Source organism: Columba livia, chromosome 12 (assembly GCF_036013475.1).
Source record: "Columba livia isolate bColLiv1 breed racing homer chromosome 12, bColLiv1.pat.W.v2, whole genome shotgun sequence".
Classification (NCBI taxonomy): Eukaryota; Metazoa; Chordata; class Aves; order Columbiformes; family Columbidae; genus Columba; species Columba livia.
In genome coordinates this window covers 2,734,411-2,755,764 of record NC_088613.1, presented here as the reverse complement: position 1 = coordinate 2,755,764, position 21,354 = coordinate 2,734,411, and the positions used below count along the sequence as shown (strand labels likewise).

Genomic DNA, 21,354 nt, shown 5'->3' with positions numbered 1-21,354 from the left:
AAATTGACATTCTGGCAACATGTTGGCTAAAGGAAAACATTTCACACCCCTCCCTGCCCATGCCCACAAACACCTCTCCTTACTCGTTCTGCTCCTCCATTTCCCAACACTGCTTCTGTTATTTATTTCCTTACTGAAAATGGTTCAATGTGCCTTCCGAGCTTTCTCCTATATTTGGGATCATCTTAAAATGTAAAATAACTCTCCAGACAATTGTACCAACATGCCGTGCTCACTCAAAATCTTCATATCTAACCTCCACGAAAGATCAACTACAAGCCAGCACCAAGTTTAGTCCTGACTCAGAAGTTATTACGAGTCCAAAGCAGCCCGGCAGCCTGAATAGTAGCAAGGCTCCTATTTAGGAACAGCAACAGTAGCAGAAGGAATTTCCACCCCCACCTCTCATTCCTAACCTCTGTATCATGCACTTGGTCAGGTAAAAAATATTATGCACACCTGGCACATTGTTAAAGCCATATCTTGATTACAAGTACACTTTGTATGAAGTATCAGATAGGAATTGATAGCACTAAGAAGAAGGGGGGCAGGGCAAGCAGATCTACTGCAGTTTACTTAAGTTCTGTCCAACTCTTCTTGTCGACCTCGGCCAAGCAGCTCAATGTGGATCGCACTAGGTGCCCGCTGCAGAAAAGAAAACTGAAACCACATCTCCCAAGCTATTCTGGCAACCGGCCAGAAGCGTTCCTCTCTGCAAGCGCGAGGCTTATTCCATACAGCATCCTTTAGTTCACGTTCGTATAGAACAAGCAACGACTGGTCGCTGTTCCAGCACATCCAGGATTACGGGAAGGCTCTCCCTGTTCACAACACACACCACAGAGAGCAGCCTGTGAGAAGGGGCCTTGGCCCGGGGTGGCTTCATCTGCAGAGACCTTTACAGAAACCTCCCACACCCCTTCCAGACTGGGCTTTGAGTGTGAGCGAGTGGCTGTGGAATAAAGAAAGATGAAAGCGGAACACAGCGCTAGTATGTGGCTATCTACCGAGCTCAAGAGTTTGAAGAAACATGCAGCTACTATGCGTGTCAACAGATTATGGACAATCTAATTTCCCTTCCCCATCTCCAACTGAAAAAAAGCAGGAAAGAAAATGAAAGCAATACCGAAGTGTTAACAACGCCTACTCACTGCAAAGCACAGCTCTACCAGCACGGGAGAAATAATCTCTTAAGCTTTCCTCGGGCCGCTCCATACAGCTGGCCTGTCCCACCAAGCACCTTCCCCATGGAAGGGCAGCAGACAAAGGTCCCACCTCCAGGGAGGGGTGACTCCAAAAGGAAGAGGGACACCAACGCACTCACTGCCCGGCTCTGTAGAATGACGGAAAATTAAACAGCATGGCCATCTTTAGAGATGTGCCTTCCACAAAAAGGGTGGATGACATTGCACCATCCAAATAATGATCCAATACATGAACAAATGGAACAAAACTGTACAATTTGTTTCTCGGGAAATGGCTTCTCTTCTTCCATGACACTTCCTCCTCTCCTGAGGAAAATCAGTGTCCTGAAGCACAATGACCACACGCTCTGTTGCGTATACAATGCAGATTTCCTTTAATATTGAGGTCCAACTCCGTTTTAGCTTAAGTAATTCCTTATTAAGAACAGTTTCTTATAAACAAACATTCATTTATTTGTCATGTTAACTACCTAACTCTGATTGTTAATCATTAACTTCAACAGGTTTTGCATGTTTACTTGGCTTAGGCTACTGTTTACTGTTTCATTTGGGTATTAACTTCATTTAAAACAGTCTAATAGGCTGCACCTATGTTACTAGATACATATCTTAACATCACTTTGAATATATTTGTATCTAATGCCTTGCCTTAGTGATGTGTTCGAGAATGGTTTCTCTAGTTTTACAAAAGCGCTGAAGCATAATCCTCATGTTAGAAGGAGGCGCCATCCATGAACACCGGTAATTTATTATGCTGAAAATGAACAGCTGCTGATAAGCATTAGATTGAATATTCAATCAGCAGACAGTGGCCAACGCTGGCACTTGCACACTATACGTTACACACAGAGTTAAAGGTAACACATGAGTAAAGTTCGCATGAGATGCAAACGGCCAAATAATTAACACCCCATGAAACCATCACCACAGGGGGAGGAAGTTGTCTATTGCAAGTTTATACAGTTCTGTAGTTTAAGACAACAATGAAGGGGAACTGGCAAATGGAAATGAGAGGCAAGTTAAAAATACAATATTTTCTAAAATAACTTTTATGTGAAAATACTTAAGGCTTCTGTAGAACTGCATTAAAATGCAAATTTTGTATCCATGCCTGAATAGCAAAAGAAAACAAAATAAATCTTTCCGAACCTGTAGAACGTTGCTAATTGTGCCTCTTGTTTGGGATAAAAGATTGGTTTGAGGATTTATTTTTTTATAACGTTAATATTTTCACATCTTAGAAACAAAACAAAACAAAAAAGTGTCTTTAATCACTGCGGTTGGTCTGAGATGACAAATCCCGAAGATTCAAAAAGCAGAACTTCATTGAAAGAAAAAAAGTCATATGTTTCCAATTCCTATTTGTAGCTTTATTCGCTAATTTTTGCACTTCAAACTGGTGAGGCTATAAATGCAAGTTTGTCGATAACAATACATTACAAAGTGTGTTCTATTTTTATGCTACAGCAGTTCAAGATCAAAAGAGCAATGAAACATGGGCAGATATTATCTTTAACCTGACAATCATCTTTTACAACCACCAGGGACTACAGCTGCCCATTTACTTTAGATGAAGCAATCCTTAATTCACACCAAATTTCTCTGTAGCCTCCATATATATTTACTGAGCATCTTCATTGAAATAAATAAAAGGAAATATGGAACAATTACGTTAGAATGGGGTTATATTACAAAATAGCTCAAGAGTTGCTCCAAGTATTCCATTTAAGCATCAGGTACAAGAGCAGCACTAGAGGAGCTGACACTGGGGAGGTGTGCACTGCACACACATTTGCTTTCCAAATAAGCCTCAAAAAATCCACAAAGCCTACAAAGATATTTTAGAACACCACCAAGTGACACTCATCTTAGGCCAACAAAAACATTCTACCAGCTTCTCGCTTTACTTTAGCTGGTGCTCTCATGACGTGAAATAGAAAAATATGCCTTGTGCGTAGTGTTGAGCAATGAATCACATTTTACTGCGTGTGCTACATCAGCATCAGACCATATCCTGAGCCCAACCTCCTTCTCTGCATCTCGGAGGGGGCGGGGGGCTCCGTGGAGGACAGAGCGCCGGGGATGCGCCGGGCGGGCCGGGGAGCGCAGCACAGCACAGCCGGGGCCGCTGCTACCGCAGGGCAAGGAGCGAGCATCTCCCGCGGGGCCAGCCGGCCGGGCAGAGCATCCTGCGGCCGGCCAGGGGCGGACAAGAGGCTGGGGACGAGCGGGAGGAGGCGGCCGAGCCGCGGTGCCGGCTCACGGGAGCTGCCGAAGATGCTCCGGCGGGCAGGGAGCGCCCGGCGCGGGGAGCAGCCTCCGCGCAGAGAACGGCCGCTCCCGCGCAGGTTTAGTCTCGGCAGCCAGCCCGGCCCCACACTCTGCATCTCCAGGCAGCCCTTCCAGTGCCCGCCACCGGCTCCTGCCCAGGCCTGCCGGGGTGCCGGGCTCTGGCGCATCCGCCGGGCCCGCGGCTCCACGGAGGCCGGGAGGGACCTGACCCCATGTAACCCCCCCGCTCCTTCCCTCAGCTGACCCCGCTGCCTCCGCCCAGGCGGCAGCGCCCGCGGTCCCACCCCCGCCGGGGGCGGAGGAGGGTCTGGAGGGGAGCGCCGGCCCCGCTCGCCGCCCCGTGGAGGGGACCCCGCGACCTTCCCGCCCCTCATCTCACCTCATCCCAGATGCTGCCGAGGGGCACGGGGGGACCTGCCCGTCCCTGCCCTCCCTTTCCCTGGCCGCTCTCCCCGGGCCGCACCGGCCGCGCCCCGACCGTTATGCAGCACCAAGCGCGCACTCACCCCGCCCGGTCCCGGCGCTGCCGGCGGAAAACGGAGCCCGCGGCTGTACCGGCTGCTAAAATGGCTGAGAGCGCGGGGGAGGAGGGGAGAGGAGAGCGGCGGGGGGGAGGGAGGGCGGAGCGAGCCCCCGCTCTGCCGGCTCCGCCGGCCAATCCTCCCGCCACCGCCTCCGTGACGCGCCGCGCGGGGGAAGGGGCGGGGGTGGGCCCGGGGCGAGCCCGGCGCGGCCGGGGGTCTGCGGGCCGGAGCGGGTGAGGCGGGGTGGGGACGGGCCGACCCGGGCCTCGCCGGTGCCCCTCGCAGTGCTGTCCGGGGACACACGCCCCCTCGACCAGGGAGTCTGCACCTGACGGGGGAGCGGGATGTGACGGGAGAGCGGGCTGCAGCCCTGGGTTAGGCGGAGCTCTGCGGCTGCCATGCCGCTGTACTCTTTTTGGGTTAGTTTTCCAGTGAGGCTTACAAAAGCTGAGGGACAGTCAGACATGGGCACATGGCGGAAACCACTTCAAGCAGCAGCCCCAGCCTCCCCAAGCACAGACAGGCCCCTGCTGCTGTTAGCAGCTCCAACTGGAAGCACCGCCACTAGTCCAGATCTTTGAGGCTGGACTAGACAGCACAGTTTGTTCCCCAGTTTTGCCTCCTGACCATCTGGAGACCACCACGCTCAGCTGGAGACCCTATGGTCTTTACTCGGAGCACAATAAATGAGTCTCAGCGGCAGCACTGATGAGAGCAACTGGGATTACTCAGTGCAGTTCAAAAAGCCAGAGGCCACAAATATCCCTGTGATTCATTCCAGAGTTTGCCAGATGGATGGTTTTACATGTTTTGGAGTCTCGGGCTTCTTCAGAAGAGAACTAGCACAAAATAACGTTTGACAAGACGCAGAGCCACTTCCTAACAACATCCAAAGAAGAGGAAACATTTTGCGTTGCATCTATGCCGAGCAGAAGTCCAGCACAATCCTCCCCCGTCCCATATGGAGTGAGACAGAGTGTGAAAAAAAGCAAAACTACAAAATAAGCCATAGCTATATCGGGTAAAAGTTTGCTCCTATAAAAGACAACACTTTGCAGGAGGTTAAAGTTTTCCGTCAACAACTGCATACGCGATGTGGAGGCTCTATGTAATAGTTCTTAGAGAAGCAAGGAGTGCATCACTTCCTCGGATGGAGGCTGGACTGAGTCACCGTGTGATTTTTGCTTTTCTTGGGCTATATGAAATTAGGGCAGTCTGTTATTACTCTCACTTTGTTCCAATTTGTTTCAAACCCCATTGTTTTGCCTAATGTCAGATCAACGCTAATGAGAGGGCCTGGATTGTGCAAGATGCTCCTTTATGCAGACTCAATATTTTTTTGATCTAACCTCCCTCTATTTAGGAAAGGCTCTGCAAACAAACTTGCTACATTTTTTTTTCCATCAAAAACACTAATGTATTAGCCTGTTTTCTAAACCTTTCTCATAAACAGTAAATGTGTAAGAGAATATATTTGTAATTTGTTCCAACTATTTTACACATCCTATAGTCTTAGGTTTTGAATTAACTGAGCTTGGATTTACCATGATGTGTCCTTCATCCAGGTAGGGTTTTGGCAGCTACAGCTCAATGTAGTTCCACAGCGTAACTTCATGCTGTGTGAAAATCACCTCAGTAGGTTGTGAGCCTTCTGTGTGGTGTTTCCATTTGACAGCCCTTGACTTCTACGTTAATTATCCATGAATTATCATTCTCTCTTAACTGTCTCCATGCCGCTCCTTGTTTTAGGGATTTGTATCACAGATTCCTTGCACTACTACCTCATTCATCTCTCTGCTAGGCTGACAAGTCTAAAGTTTTCCAGGTGCAGTTTCATAGCACCCCAGCAAGTTTACATGGGAGCTTCCATCTCTCTATCTCAGACGGCACGTTCTTCCCCCCACATGGGTTTCAATGCTGCAGGCTGTGTACTCCTACAGAGAGCAACTCTTCCCTCACCTCTTCCTTTATGCCCTCACTATTGGAGGCCTCACCAACCTTTTCTTGTCCCTGGCCAAGCTGGCCTTGCGCGCCATGGCAAGAAGCTCAGTTCTGGTGCCTTGTCCACTCATGTCCCTAAGCGGGGCACCTCTGAATGACATCCAGGTTCAGTGGCATTGTCAGGGGTGCTCCATAAAATGCTTTGTTTCTTTCAGAAGGATGGACATCTAGGTAAAATTAATGATTTCAGCAAAGTTGGAAATGTATTTTGGTTAATTACAATCTAAGGAAAAAATACAACCTGTCGGGTTATATTTACAATAATGCGTCCTAAAATTAGACTTACTACAGAGACAGTATTCAGCTGAAGAGTCAAATGTTCTTTGTTCTGTGAAGGCTTTAGAAAAAACACTTATGGGAAACCTTTCCTGTAGCTACAGGTGTGCAAATGCCTGACTGAATTCACCGATGCCGCAGCTGCTCTTCTATTTGTCATCGGAAATAGTTCTGTTTAAACCAGTTCTTTGTAAGCTTTCAAACATTCTTTTTTGAAAGCAAAGCAGAAACAGATTTATCTGCTCTCTGTATATAAAGCTATGGTCAACTAGCAATACCCTGAGGATAAGTGGAAACTTCCAAAGGCTTCCAAACAGGTAGCTAAGAAGAGCAAGCCCATTGTCAGGAAGCTGACTTTGACTACAAGAGCCTTTGCAAACATTTTAGGAGTCCACAAACAAAAATTAAAGCTGCCTTTACGTAACAGTATGTCATGCTATCTTTAAAAACGAATCTCAATGAAAGGACTCCCATTTTCTCCCGTGTTGCAACTGCTTTGTGTCTTTCCAGTAAGAAAAACCCAGCGATGATCTCGGTGGAGTGTGATCAGTAGAACAGAACTTCCAGACAGTGCAGTTGTTCTGTACCAACTCCATTTTCACTACACAGCTCCAAAAGAAGCAAGAGAAAGGTTTGTTGAGGAGAGACTAAAGCGAATCTAGAACGTCTCTGCTTTTCACCCACGATTCGGGGCAAGATTGGAAATAGTCAACAGCTTCTCACCTCATTCCTGATATCAGCAAAGGGATTGCATAACATTAGCACTCTAAGCTAAGCAGTAAATCAATATTTGGAGCCTTGTGGGTTGTTTATTTCCAGTAGAAGCAGTGACTGGTGAAATCAAGTATTTCTTTGATGCAATCCCGTTTCTTCACAGACTGTACAGTTAGAATCCAAACATTGGAAAACAAATTTCGTAAAATAAAAGTTGCCATTTTGTAGCACGCACTCCCAAAAAAAAAATGGCCTCAGTTTTGTCTCAGGCTAGTAAAGTTTTAATGTGTTCTTTTTTTAATTGTATTTCTGCTACTTCTCAATAAACTTGGAGCACATAATGAAAACAAGGGTGAGGCATGTTAGACCTCCGCATTAACTCTGCTCCTCAGGAATAATATGGTTTTGTTCACTCTAGATCTTTTTAAACTGACTCTCGAGTTTTAAAAGAAAACACAGCAAAAGCAACGTAGCAGTCGGTCAGTCACCTTTGGTGACACAAAAGATTATTGATCTCTCCAAGGACGTGCATTTCGAGGAGGAATTTCAGGTAGGGGAGAGTTGAGGGATGGCCTATTGAATAAAGGGTAGTGTTTTAAGAGAAGGGGCCTTACTTCCATTATGTATGAATTGTTCTTTCAAGCTTTTTGTTCAAGCTGGTTCCATTCCCTTCTTACTCTTAGACATGGAACCAGCTTGGAAAATTATCTGCAAAAAATCTGTTTATAACAGCTGCCATAAAATAACCAAATTCGCTGTTTTACATAAAGGATAAAAATACCTTTATCACATCTGGTGTCTGCAGCCAACCTACGGGGCCTTTTGGGGAAGGAGTGGGGGGAGGCAGAGACCAAGTTTAATAGGTCTTCTGAACTGAAAACCTCTAACCGATTTTGTTACCCTGACCTACACAAATATGACTTCTCCTTCTGAGTCATTACGTAGGAAAATGTGCAGCAACTTGCAAACATTGAACATTTACTTGCATTAGGTAATTAAATCTTTGTTTTAAGCCATATTCCACACATGGAACAGAAACATGTGCCTGCTTGCAGACATAACATTTACATTCTGTACAAACATCATGTTCAGTACCTGCTGAGATCCGTGCAGAGTTTAGAGCTATTTTCTTTTCCATAGGTGATGCCTGACAGTAATTTTCTGCTGCTTAGGAGGCAAGAGAGACAACTTGTAGCGTCACCAAGATACCTATTATGCCCCACAACACCTAAATATCCGCGGCATTTCAGAGATGGTGATATACTCAATTAATTCATCAGACACAGGGGCTGCACTACATCTCAGTATGTACAGCCCAGCGGGCTTCAAGAGCACACAGCTACACCAGCACGCGGCTTCACGCGTTTCTGCTTGGATTTTGATTGTTTCATCCAAGTGGGCTCCCAGTTATTTACTGATCATGGGTCAAATCAGCACTTCATAGACCGTGCCATTGAGATCGGTAGGTTTGCACACTACACAAAGTCAAATGAGAATGCAGTTTCCGTGCTGCCTTACTGTCCAGTTTATGACAAAACTGAAAAGCCCCATCAGCAGCAGAGATGTAGAGTATTAGATCCTAAAGAGGATGCTATATCAACATGGAATTCCTGACTGAAGAATATACAGTTTAAGAAAGGAAAGGAATATTGACAAGAGGTATTTCTGGCCCATACGACAATAAATCTAGGGAGAGATTTGGCACTCTAATTTTGTTGGTGCCGTTACGTGTCTTATTAGTAGAACACATGCAAGCGTACAATCATGATATTGCTGTACAAAACAAAGTACCTACAAATTATTTTCTGGACTTCGGAGGGAACTTGGAACAGGCATTATAAGGAGGACTTCGAGTAGTTCTCACATAATGAAATATGTTCTAGTGCTGCCTAGAGATGTTCAAAAGAAATAATATCAAATGCTATTAAAATGAAATGTCTCCTCAATTTTTCACAAGATCCAGTCTAAAGTGCAGAACCACAGTTAGCAACAGCCACACCAGGCCAGGCTTACTGTAAAGATCCTGTTAGATTAGGATAGAGCATGGCTAAAAATATAGCTTAATAATTGTCTTCTTCCTGTCTACTCCATACTCTTCTCATCAGGATCTCGTGAGTCTTACAGTTTCCTTTAAGGGAATCATAACATTTTAAACACTACGGTGCCCTAATTTAGCATGAAAACATTTGGGTAATTCATTAGAGCAAAGACCAAAATTCAGTGAGAACCTGCCTGACCTCAATAGTCTTTCTATTTACATACGCCATGGCAGAAGTTTGTCTTGACAGAAACAGCCAGGCCAACCTCCTAATCGATACTTTTTTCCATGATTTGTTTTTATTTAGAACCTAGATAGCAAAGAAAAACTACTTGTTCACCTTAACTTTGTTCCCATTTGTCAGCTGGGCTCAATTTTTATAAAAATATGATACTCGATTAAAAAAATACCACAAGTCCTAATCATGTACATCTATGGGCTGGGTGCCACTTCAAGTAATTTCCAAGGAGTATGTAGCAAGCAAGTACAAACAACATCGTCTGTTGTCCTCCCATACAAATCGTTCTTGCTGGGAAGAGTTGCATGTGCGTGTATTCCTCCAAATGTGTAATGTGAGCAGTAACACTGATAAGATTCGGATGACTCAACTCTTGGCTCATTTGTTTGTAGTCAGTCATTCCTGTAAGTTTTGGAGGCAAATCTACACCAGTAGATTTGCATGAAGGACTGACATAATCTTATGTTCAGAACATGTTTTGGTGCATGAAGGAATACTTACTTTAGAATAACTGGCTTCCTATGTAACAATTTAACTATTACACAAAGATTAAACTATGTCTGTCTTTGTTTATTGGTGGTTCTTTCTTAAAGCAAAAACCATAAATCAACTGATAGTTCTTAGCACTGACAGACTACAAGCTCTTTTCTATACTTATTCATGTAAAATCACATCTAAGAGTAATTTCTGAAAATTATTTGGTGATGAATTGAGAATCTACTTATGCAAGTCTTGTAAAATCTTCTTGTTATTGTAAACTCCCTTATGTTTTGTTTTGTTTGTCCCAAACTGTAAACGACTTCTGGAACATCTCTTTCTATGATTATATATCCCTGTAAGAACCTGCACAAACTGATCCTGCTTTCATCAGATATATTCTCTTTTCTTTCAGACATCACTGTGCCCAGAAGGTAAAATTCTGGAGTGCCAACACAAAGCTCCAGCCCAAGGACAGAAGGATTATATATGCTTCCAAGCAACTGGGTGGCCTTCCAGTCTTCAGGTATTCTACATGTCCTGTCTAAATTCCAGCAAGCTGCCAGTCTGCCCTGCCATGCTCCAGCAGTTCTGCTCCAGCTGCTCCTGAACTCAGAAGGGAGTCTTGCAGCTTCCATACTTTGTCATGATTTACAGGATGAACTACCTGTAAGAATCTCATTTTACATGATTTTTATTTCTTGGTCACCTTTATCAGGTCCTTTAGAAGTTACCTACAAAACATCCCACAGGGACACTTTTATCTCTCCATTCAACATAGGTCTACACAGGCTCTTGTGTTCATGGACAAAGATGCCAGAGTGACAAGTTCCTACATTCTTGGTAGCATTTTTCAGTCACCAAGTAAATACTTCCTTTGCATAATAACTTCATTGTCAAAATATGGGGGTCTAAATTGATCTGTTTCCATTTGTAAACATTTCTGGTACACAAAATGTCTATCCATGAAAAACCAGAAATGACATACAAAGTATGGCTTACCAAAAATATATTTGAATTCTTTCCTTAAAAAGTACTTCCCGTGAGATCAAGGGTTTGACTCAGCGCTCAGATGTGTAGAGTAAAAGCAGTTTTAATGTAGAGTCCAGGTGAACTTCAATCCTTAATACTGTGGTAACCTTAACAAAACTGTGACTGTTTTAAATGCAAGCACTTGTGACACTGACTTCCCTTTTGTCGTTAAAACAAAAGACAATTCTACTTACACAACCACTTTGCCAGCTGCTACCTATTTGTACATGTTGTTCCTTGGCTCTAAATAATGTCATATATGCAAGAAATATTAACAGAATATGCTTCATTTACACAATACTTCTAATGTCCGTACTTTAATTTCCGTCAGGAGTCGTTTTGCAAGTTGACTTCTGGAGTCAACGATTTAATTTATTCGCGCAACACTACATATGTGAATTGTACGCAGAAATACTTGTTATTGTTGTAGTAACTGCTTGTGACTGAAAACTAGTTGGGAATATTTGGGGTGGGGAATGGCTGCATTGTGAGGCGTTCTCTGCTCCTGCTGGTCTTGGACTCAGAATTCCAAACTGCCTGAAAACAGACACCATCCCACTATCTGTAATCTGGTACCTGGCTCCAAAGGCCAGCGCAGGTATCACGATTACACACAGCTGACAAGCACCATGGTGACAGTTGCTTTTTGTTCAGGTGAATAGTATCACTTACAGACCTATTTTCTTACCGGACAATGACAGTTAAGAAAGATGATGCTGGGGGAATTTCAGCCTTAACCCATGGTACCTAGATAATTTAACTTCATTAAAATACAATAGAGGCATTTTCAAGTAAAAGACTTGTAGCAGTTTGAGAAAATTAAAAGTTCTTGCAAAAATAGGCAGGGTAACAAAAGATACATTATATTCACTAGACAAACAGCCTGAGAAATTCTATCTCTTACCAAATTTTTGAGCATTATTTTCATGACTTCTTCCAACGTTATCTCTGGGCCTAAGAAGAGATGTTACTCTTCACCAACTTTGTCTTGTTTATCTCATTATTAAGGCCACAAACAGCACTATGGATATTTGTTTCCTTTAAGCATTATTGATTAGTATTTACAGTAACACCCTTCAGGAGAAAAGTCAAGAGTCACGTAAGTCTTATTTTAGGATAGCGGAGCACAGCGGCAGTGGCACCTTTCCTCTTGGCAGTTTTAAGTCCGTCCTGCCCGCGGAGGTTGTTCAGCAAGCTCGGAAAATGGCACGTGCAGAGTTTGTGGTGGAGGACTGTGTGCTGCGACTCAGAACTTCAAGGGTAGGTTAAAACAGAACAACTTAAATGACTGATATATTAGAAAACATTATCAAATCAATCTCCAGTATGACCACACTGATTTCTCTGGTGCTAGACTGGGCACAAGCCTGGCCCAGATGCTATAGAAAGTGTTGGCACAAATGTAAAGGAATTTAGGAAAAATACTAGAGGATTTGTGATGAATAGGAGGCTTAAACAGTTTTAAACTAACCACCCAAGATTAACTTTAGATTAATTATTTTTCTATGGCGTAACTTAACAGCAATTCCTCTTAATAATGGATTTAAAAGTTTAAAATAAGCCAGCCATATTCAATACCATCGGAGATCTACAGTAATAATTACCAATTAAGCCTAATAATCTCATAAGTCTATACCTCTAATAAGTCTAATACCCTTGGGTATTAGGTGATATTTTAGCTAAATACTGAAACGTGCATTCAGGCAAATAAATAAATCGTTTTAGCAGAGCAAGATTAAAATGTCTGCCGTTAACCCAAAATACCAATAAATAAATGCTGTCAAGTTTTTATCTAATGATCAATGTGTTCCCGGAAGGATTCCTGTTTTTTTCCTCATAAACTCGGTGAGGAAATCAAACAAGGATGTGTAATAGTCAGTGATAACATCAAGTTGTTTAGGCCTGTCTGGATACAGAATGGATGCAAATGCTGGAGCTGACGAGTAAACTTGCTGAGAATTCTGGCCGAAGGTATTTTGAGGCCTTTTGCAAAGAGCATATGAACCCTCACCCTTTCCCTATCACACCTTTTAAGGATCAGAGAAGAGAGGGAAGAAGCATCTGGGAATTAAGTTTCAGAAACCGATTGAGAATTTTAAGATCCTCAGTTCTACAAGGTTTTGACTACTACGCTCTACTCCTTGCAGTTCAGCCAAAATATTTCAGATTATTCAGGCTATTCAACATCCAAAAACACACTATGGAAGCCTCTTGCTTCTGCTAATCGAGAGCTGTATCTAGGTGGCCATGTAGCAGCACTCAAGCAGGATTACAAAGAGTTAGATTTACTGTTTATTTTGACATTCTATTGACACAACTTGTATCTATACAAGCTCTATCCCGTATCACCATTGAGTTGTGCTGCTTGCATCCTTTACTGATTTTTTTTTTTACAATGATCTTCCCCCAAACCACTCTGCCTCCGTAGTATGGCAGTGAAAAATCCAGGTAATTTTGGTTTCTTTGCTAAAAATCACCTACTTTGAAGAAAGGAAAGGACACCTCTTTAATAGCAGCAGCCACTGCAGGACTGGAAACCTGACTTCTATTTCTGAGGGGCGCAAACCAGGCTGAAATGAGCAGGACCAGTGCTGCCGCCTGCTGTGCTGTTTGGTTTTTCCCCTCACTTAAAGATGTCGCAATTTGGTGACAAAAGGTTCTATGGCAGCGTGCAGATGGCTAGCCTAATTTCTCCATTACAAATCCTCTAAGGGGAAGATTTAGACACATACAGGAATGGAGGAAAACGTCTTGAAGCGGAGGCATGTTCACAGTGTACACTCCTGGTGTCCTAATGCAAAATCAAACAGGTAGGTGCCTCATCGGAAAAGGCTGCACACGTCTGCTCTGGGACATTAGTTTGCGTGTGTACTATCTGCATGTTTACAACCTAATATACGTCAATCTCTACAAAATAAATAGTCTCAAAAAAACACCTACTGGTGACATTTAAACTGTTTTACAGAGTATGTGAATGAATGCATAAGAGCTGTCTTTTTCCTTACAGATAACACCAAGTTTTGGCTAAGTGTTCATCATACTAAACTGCACTCACCTGCTTGGCTGAGGCTTTTTCCCCTGTTTTTTATTTTTGAAAGAAAAGCAGATGATGTGTGGGCTTTCCTTAGTCACAGAGCATAGAAGTGGTCTCAGCTAAGAAATGTTCACATCAGCTATATAAGGCTTCCCAGCAGGCGTTCTGCAGTTATTAGGTAAGCAGCCCACTATGAAATAAAATGTTTGTCCTTCTCAGAACTTTTCCACCCACCTGATACTGAAAAACCAAGATACCTAATGAATAAGAGGAATACTAGACTTGTGTCCCTTTGGAAAGCTCTTTAAATTCTTCACGAGAATTGTTCCAGGTAGGTGCAATATATTAAAGTTAAAAACTGTCTTTGGGCGGAGGAAAAGATGGAAACTGAAGAAAATAAAGCAGACTTGTAAAACATAATCTGTTGAGACCTACGTTGTGTTCATTACATAGATAGAACAATTCTCTCAGTTTGATCACTAGTGCCCCCTATGCTCTCTGCAATTACTATTAAAACTTTTTGGGAAAAGATGTTAAGGTGACTAAAATATTGACAAACGCTAACTAAAAAGATGACGTGGTCACTTGGAAAACATCTGCAAGACCTTTTGAACAGGGAAAAAAATCACCATGTTTCTAACAGTACATGTTTGCAGCAGGTATTTAGTTGCTGACAATGCCTCAGTGCTTGGTGTTTCTCCCCTAATGTCACTGAAAGACCTGAAGCCCTTTTCTGAAGTCACCCCTCTACCCAAGGCAGGTTTAATTAGATCCTTTGCATGAACCCACAACATTTCCATGCAGAAAAAGCAAGTCTCAAAGAAGCTTTTCTCTCTTTTCACCATTAGTCAGGGTTTTTAAAGAGAAAAATCTGTTACTGAGTCCAATATGATGTGCTGGGTAAAACACTGTGTTGAGTTCATAGTCCCGTGTCCCTGGCTGAGCAGGAAAAGATGGTGTCAATGTTGGGATTTTGGATAAAATCTTCCCAGCAATCATTTAGAGGAGAAAACAAAACCCAAGTTGCTCTGAAGCACCATGCGCACCATCGCTCGTGTGAACATAAGCCATGAGTCCTGATAAATTTTGAGACTTCTGCAGTAAATATTTCTAGACTTATGAAAGAGACTAAAAGGGGCTGAGCTACCTGGAAATCACATATCTGAAAAACAAACACTCTTTCGCCTGTTCTATTGATGAAAGCTATTGGCAAGCATCCACTGATGTGATATGAATAAAGGAGCCTTCGACTATGGGTTTCATCTGAATACTGAGATAAGAACATAAGCAGAAATTTTAAATCTGCATAACGTACGTACTTTCTTGTTTCCTTCAAACATTGTGCATGACGTTGGCCTAAGCAAAAAACCCCTCTTATATTTACACATCATCTCCTTTCAAAAACATGCAATACTTACACATTTCAAGAAAACTTAAGTCAAGTTATTTGTCACTACATTTCAGTCCAGTGACGGCTGCGGGTTAGAGCTGGTTCCTTCCTACCCATCTCATTAGAAAACCATGAAACCTGTTTCCCTCTAACAGAAGAAAACACAATTCCTGCCTTCCTTTCTGCAAACAGTGACACCTTTTTCCAACATTTGTTCTATCAGTGTATCAAGTATTAAAAACTGCTTGATGTGGCTGGGCCCGTGCCAAGCCTTCAGTGACCAAATGCCCTGTGTTCTCGCCTTTTGCAGGAACAGGCGTGTATTCTTGGTATTTAAAGTAAAACTCCCTTATAGAAGAGTATCATGCAGGTGTGACATGTATTATTAGAACAAAACTGGTCTAATTCTTACTATTTCATTTCCTATGTGTAGAAAAACGGTGATAACATTGTCAAGAAATAAAACTACAAAAATTGTGCTTTTACTGAAAAAGAAAGGGTTTTTTTTGTTTATTAATTAGCACAGCATTATAATGAGAATTTAAGAGAGTGAACAACCACTAGAGGGCTCATTATTCCATATAGTCTTTTTAACAAAATGGTGAAATAAACCTTTCAGTAACAAAGAACTTAAACGTGACCTCTGTCTTGCATGAGGCTCCTACATTATGAAATGCATAAACTTGCACAAAAAACATGTGAGTATACTAGTTTTTTCCTCAATAACTTAATAAAACAAATTAAAGACCCACCTCTCCGTGGTCTGCACTAGGGGCTGCAGGGGAACCTCTGCTCCGGTGCGTGGAGCAGCTTCCTCCACTGACCGTGGTGTCTGCAGAGTTGCTCCTCTCACATGTTCTCACTCCTCTCTCCCTGCTGCTCTTCCTGCAGTTTTTGGACATGGGGGAGGCTTCTGGCATCTTCTCACAGAAGCCACTGCTGCAGCCCCCTGCTACCAGAACCTGGCCACACAAACCCAATAGGAGGGTAGAAGAGCAGCCTTTTGGCATTTTACAGCTTCCGTTATCGTGGATTATATTCAACGGAAATGTTAAAATGTGTGAGTGCTATCTATGTAGGCTAAAAATTGACAGGAGGATGTAACAGAACCCATGTCTAGCTCAGATATCTTTGTGAAAAATCTATAATACACTGCCTGATGTATCACTGTAGAAGCCGAGGTATTGAACACCTTCCCTAAATATCACAACAGATAAAAATACACAGCGATAGCACAATAATGTAACAGACCTGATCACATACTATTCCATGATGGAATGGAATAGTACAAATTTAATACTGATAGAGGGAACTAACTAACTAACACTTTAAGGGTGCCTAGTTTAGAGCTTTATGTAACCAAGTATGTTAAGAAAAAACAGAACCTCGTCAAATGCCACAATAAGAAGTTTTACAGCACCTAGATGTAAACTTAAGGCACCCAGCTGTAAACTTGAGAGATGAGATAATGAAGATTTACAGCAAAAGGGGGGGAACCAGTCTGGTTTCAATCGACTTGGCAGCTTGGGTTCCAGTCAATTCAACATAATGAGCCAAAGGCAAAAAGTTCACAGTGATGAAGCTGAAGGGGCCTTCATCCACAGACCCCCAAAGACCCCTCCTCAAGAGCACCAGATGGCAACTGTGCAGGGAGGGGTCAAGGAGGAGACTATGGAAATGATTACCTGGGACTCATTTTAATAAGAAGCAGGGAAAGGTTATGAATATGTATAAGTGTTCCTGGGGTCATTATGAATATGTAACACCTTACTGTATTTAAACACACCTCATATTGTTAGAAGTTGCGCATGAATGGTGGAACAATCCCCCTTGTACCCGACATCAAAATCAACATATCTGCTTTATAACCTTGTGAGTTGTAAAGTTTTATGACTTTATAGGTTGTAAAGTTGTCTCCACGCGTCAATACAACTTAATTAACCAGATATCACGCCATGCAATTGTTCTCCTTCCTACCTTTCATTTTGTTTCTGAGACAGGAATTACATTTGGTTTACATTATGTTAAACATAGCAGTTCCCTCATTTTGAATACCAAATGTTGCTGTGCTATTAATAATAAAGGCAAATTACACACAGAAATTTAGAGAAGACACGAGTGTTCAGAATCAGGCTGAGATTCATAAGTAATGACAGCGTGTCTCATAATCAGAAGTTAGATTTCTGTTTTTAAGACTGAACTCAGTCTTAGCTAGAAGGGTTTTCAGTAAGTCTTCATAGATGTCAATGTGCCAAATAAACTACAAAAAAACTACAGCAAAATAGAACAAAAATAGGAAGCACAGATTTTTCTCCCTGCATATCTATGTAGATTTATAGAATCACACACCTCCTACGTATAGCAGTCATTGCTAAAATGAACTCTCACGAACATGAAGCAGGGTGACAATTCTTGTAAAACTAACATGGCAATCAAATAATCCATTATTTCATTCATTGACTTATTTTCCCGAGACAACAGCAGGAAAAGTATCTTGTAGTCTACCCATAGATGTTTGAGAGATTACTTTCCATTTGGACCTGGTTCACTAAAAGACTAGCTAAGCATTGTTAGGAAATTCATTGAATTGTTGTGGATATAAACATCTATAAACGCGCATTATATTATTATAATATTTTGACTTGGAAGGCAATAGTGAAAAAGTGCTGCTAAGGCTGAGCTTTCAAGAAGAAGAGTTCAGGCGGTTCTTTGTGAAATGCCTTTTATTATATTTCGCAATATTATGGTGCTAAACATGAAACAAGTTAAACATAAAGCAAATGCCTTGAAAATAAAAAAATGGCTAAATACAGGATGCAAACACTAAAGGGAGTGAATGCCATTGAGCACTGTAAGGCATAAAACGTTTAGTTCCTGATGTGTGAAAAGAGCAGTTGTCCTTCTGTTAGTTCTCAAGATACTTCAAGTTTAAGAAGAACACATAACATCTGGATGGGAACTCTAATTTTCTTAAAAACACGTTATATATTTTATAGCAGATCCATTTTTTTCACACTCATTTTAACAAAAATATTTTCCCCAAGCTCCAAACAACTCCAGAGGATGCCTTTACTCATTTAACACATGAACACGCATCACCATTTCTCAAATGCATCCTCAACCTGTATTAGTTACTTACCATACTGTTTGACCTTTTAACTTCAGCATGGGTAATTAATGCGCAAATGACCTCGTAACTATTATTTTCTTTATCTCAAAGCAAACCTCACACATTCAGGATATTTATTTCTCCCTGCTTTTCTATCCAACTGTTTTTGTGTCTATTAATATTGCAGCTTTTTATGTAAGGGAAGAAAACTCAAATATTGCAAACATGACAGAAATGTGATTCAATGAAAAGCTGGTTCACACAGTTGTCATCTAACAAGTTTATGTTGCTGCTTTATATAATTATTTTCAGTCCATCAGATTAAAAACCATGCAAATGTGATATGCTTTTAAGCTTCTATTTTGAATGTTTCAAGTTGACATTTACTTTTTTCCAGTATTGTCTAGCATAAGTTCTAGCTGAATTAGCTGACAAGGAGAGATGTGATAAATACAACAGCCTTTCATCTTTCCCTCAAGAGGAAATCAGCAATTACACTACCACAAGCCTTTCTTTAAATTCATAAAAAATACATGTGAGCAACTGAATAAACAGAAGGAAGTCAGAATAACTGATGGAAGAATCTCTGTGTTCCTAGATTTGCAGCAAGAAAAACCAACCAAGCAAAAGCAAAGAGCAAAATAACAACAAAAAAGCCTCCCTGCACTGAGTGACTTGCCAGATTTAACTTTTCCAGGTGGTTGCCCTATAGGCACTTCTGGTTGCAAATGTAGTTTTCAAAATATGAACTGTAGATAATTCAACATGAATTGGGGGGGAGAGAATATTTACTCTAGGGATTAATGACAATATAACCACTGGCTCTTGGTTTTTTCACTTGCTGATATAAGCACATAACACAAAGACACAACATAACTGATTTGTTGGGAGGCATCTTCTTGTGTCCTAGGAGAAAGAGTACTTATTTTTTTTGCCAAAATCTGAGAATGAACCACCAACAGTTATTCTGAACATTACCTTTTTTAAGTTATTTACAAAAAATGGAAGAGAAAAGACACCTATTTCTGAACTGGTATTTCTGCTCACTCATGTTCAACTTAAGCATCCTGCATCTATCAAAACTAACAATGAAGGAAATATTAATGGTTAGATTATTTTTTTAAACTAAATAGTTTTGAAGACTGCATTTAACATTCTCTTGCTCTGTCACTGAAGTACAAGAAAATTGTTTAAAAATAAAAATCAAAACTGATCAGTCTATTTCCCACATTCACGCTCAGGAAAACAAAACAAAAATCCAGCACTTACCATAGTCAGCTGTTCAGAGAAAGGACTTCCTCACATTTTCTTCTTCTGATACCTAGAGTGAGGTAAGTGACATTTATATTAGATCTGAAAGTGTATTGTATGCTGGCGACATTGATACATACCCATCTATAGGTTAATTATGAGAAATGTAGTAGAGTGTTTGACCACCACTTAATTATCACAGTCTATTTACCATGTTCATGCTCAATAAAACAAAGCAAGTAACGAGCATTTACCGTAGTCAGTATAGCATTGCTTGCAGCCCCACTGCTTTCACAAGTGATCCTGGCTTTGATTACTTTCTGGAAGGTGGATATAAAGAGAATTTTCTTAAGACTATAAGAATATTTCAGGACTTAGTAGCCTGGGGTATTGCAGCCAACCTAACAACAAAAACCACATTGAAAATGAGAGGAGAGAGGAAGCATGTACATGTGTACACTTCTGAAGATTTAGTCAGGGTATGGGAGCAATTTTCCTAATTCGTGAAGGGAAAGTACATTTTACTTAATTCCTGGGCTACAAGGAATGTAGCAGGAAGGCCGGGTGAAAAGTGGAAAGAGGCAGGATGTTAGTAGAAAGCTAGAGACTCTGGTTTCTATTTTGTACAGAAAGAAGCTCTCAGGTTTACAAGTCTAAGCAGTAGAAATGTTGTTGCTTTCTGTGCACATGACCTGAATATATTCATGCCCGTAGCCTGCAAGTGTTGCCCTGGGGCAATTCCAAGTCTCGTTCTGGCTGCTCAAAGCACACTTTGGACTGCAACACCGCGTCCAGTGCTGTTCTTCAGACAAGAAATGACACACTAACAAGGAGCCTCAACCCAGTTTCTGTTTTAAACCTACAACAGTGATAAAATTTGTTGCTGACTCTTAACTCCATTTGCATCTCCAAAGATCATCAGGCCAAAGATCCTGCATGTAACGTTCACGTACTTTTATAACAAAAAAATTGTAAATAAACAGCAGTATGTTGTGCTTCAGGTTTCTTTCAAGTGACAGGAATAAAATCCCTTTTCCTTATGCTGCAGAGGGATGCAACAGCTCCAAACCAAGGCTGCTGTGAGAGAACAGCATGGGGAATGTGCTCAGAGATCTGACAGTTGCACCCATTTCCAAGCATTTTCAAGATGACAGTTCCTCTCAGTCTATGTATTTATTTATTTACATTAGTACCCACAATACAGTGGATTTTTCCTTCCTAAAGCTGTGGTCATCTGCTTTTGCATAATACATTATGAGTTATAAATGCAAGATTAATCATTCACCCTGTCACTTCAAGCAATCTCGTTTTCCATCAGCTAGATTAATAAACTCCTACTTATTAGAAATTGTTTTATTACTTTGTGCATAGAAGTGTACGATAAATTACAGCTTCACTGTTAAAGTAGCTCTGCTGCTGTCTTTAGTTATACCTGTGAATGTTGCTAATCACCAGAAGCATTTCAAGAATTAAAATATTACTTTGTTGCTTTAAAAAGAAAAAAAAACCCAAAAACCTCCTATACAACAAGGACAAACAGTTTCTATTAAATCTACAGGTGTTAACTGCATACTGATGTCTAGAATCACATTTCTAAAGTACATCTTGATGTTGAGGAAAGGTGTCAATTTATGTGCTTAATTTCAAAGGATTTGAGTACAGCCTTAAGTTAAGCACATTTAAGCGTTTTTTAAATAAGATTTAAGTTCTTTTAGTCCCTCTGCTTTGAAGTTCAACTTCTGATGTTTATTGGTGATATCTACCACATACACA

General features: G+C 41.4%; 1 protein-coding gene across 9 annotated transcripts in view; it reads right to left on the bottom strand.

Annotated features, from left to right (window-relative positions):
• The window catches only part of ACSL4 (acyl-CoA synthetase long chain family member 4), a 54,064-nt gene that overhangs the window by 30,754 nt on the left and 1,956 nt on the right, over positions 1-21,354 (bottom strand). For 3 of the 9 annotated variants that reach the window (XM_005511836.3, XM_005511837.3, XM_065077234.1), the window contains exon 2: positions 19,600-19,651. The gene's annotated coding sequence lies outside the window, so the exon portion shown is untranslated. The other 6 variants (XM_065077231.1, XM_065077233.1, XM_065077230.1 and 3 more) reach the window with 5 other exon arrangements.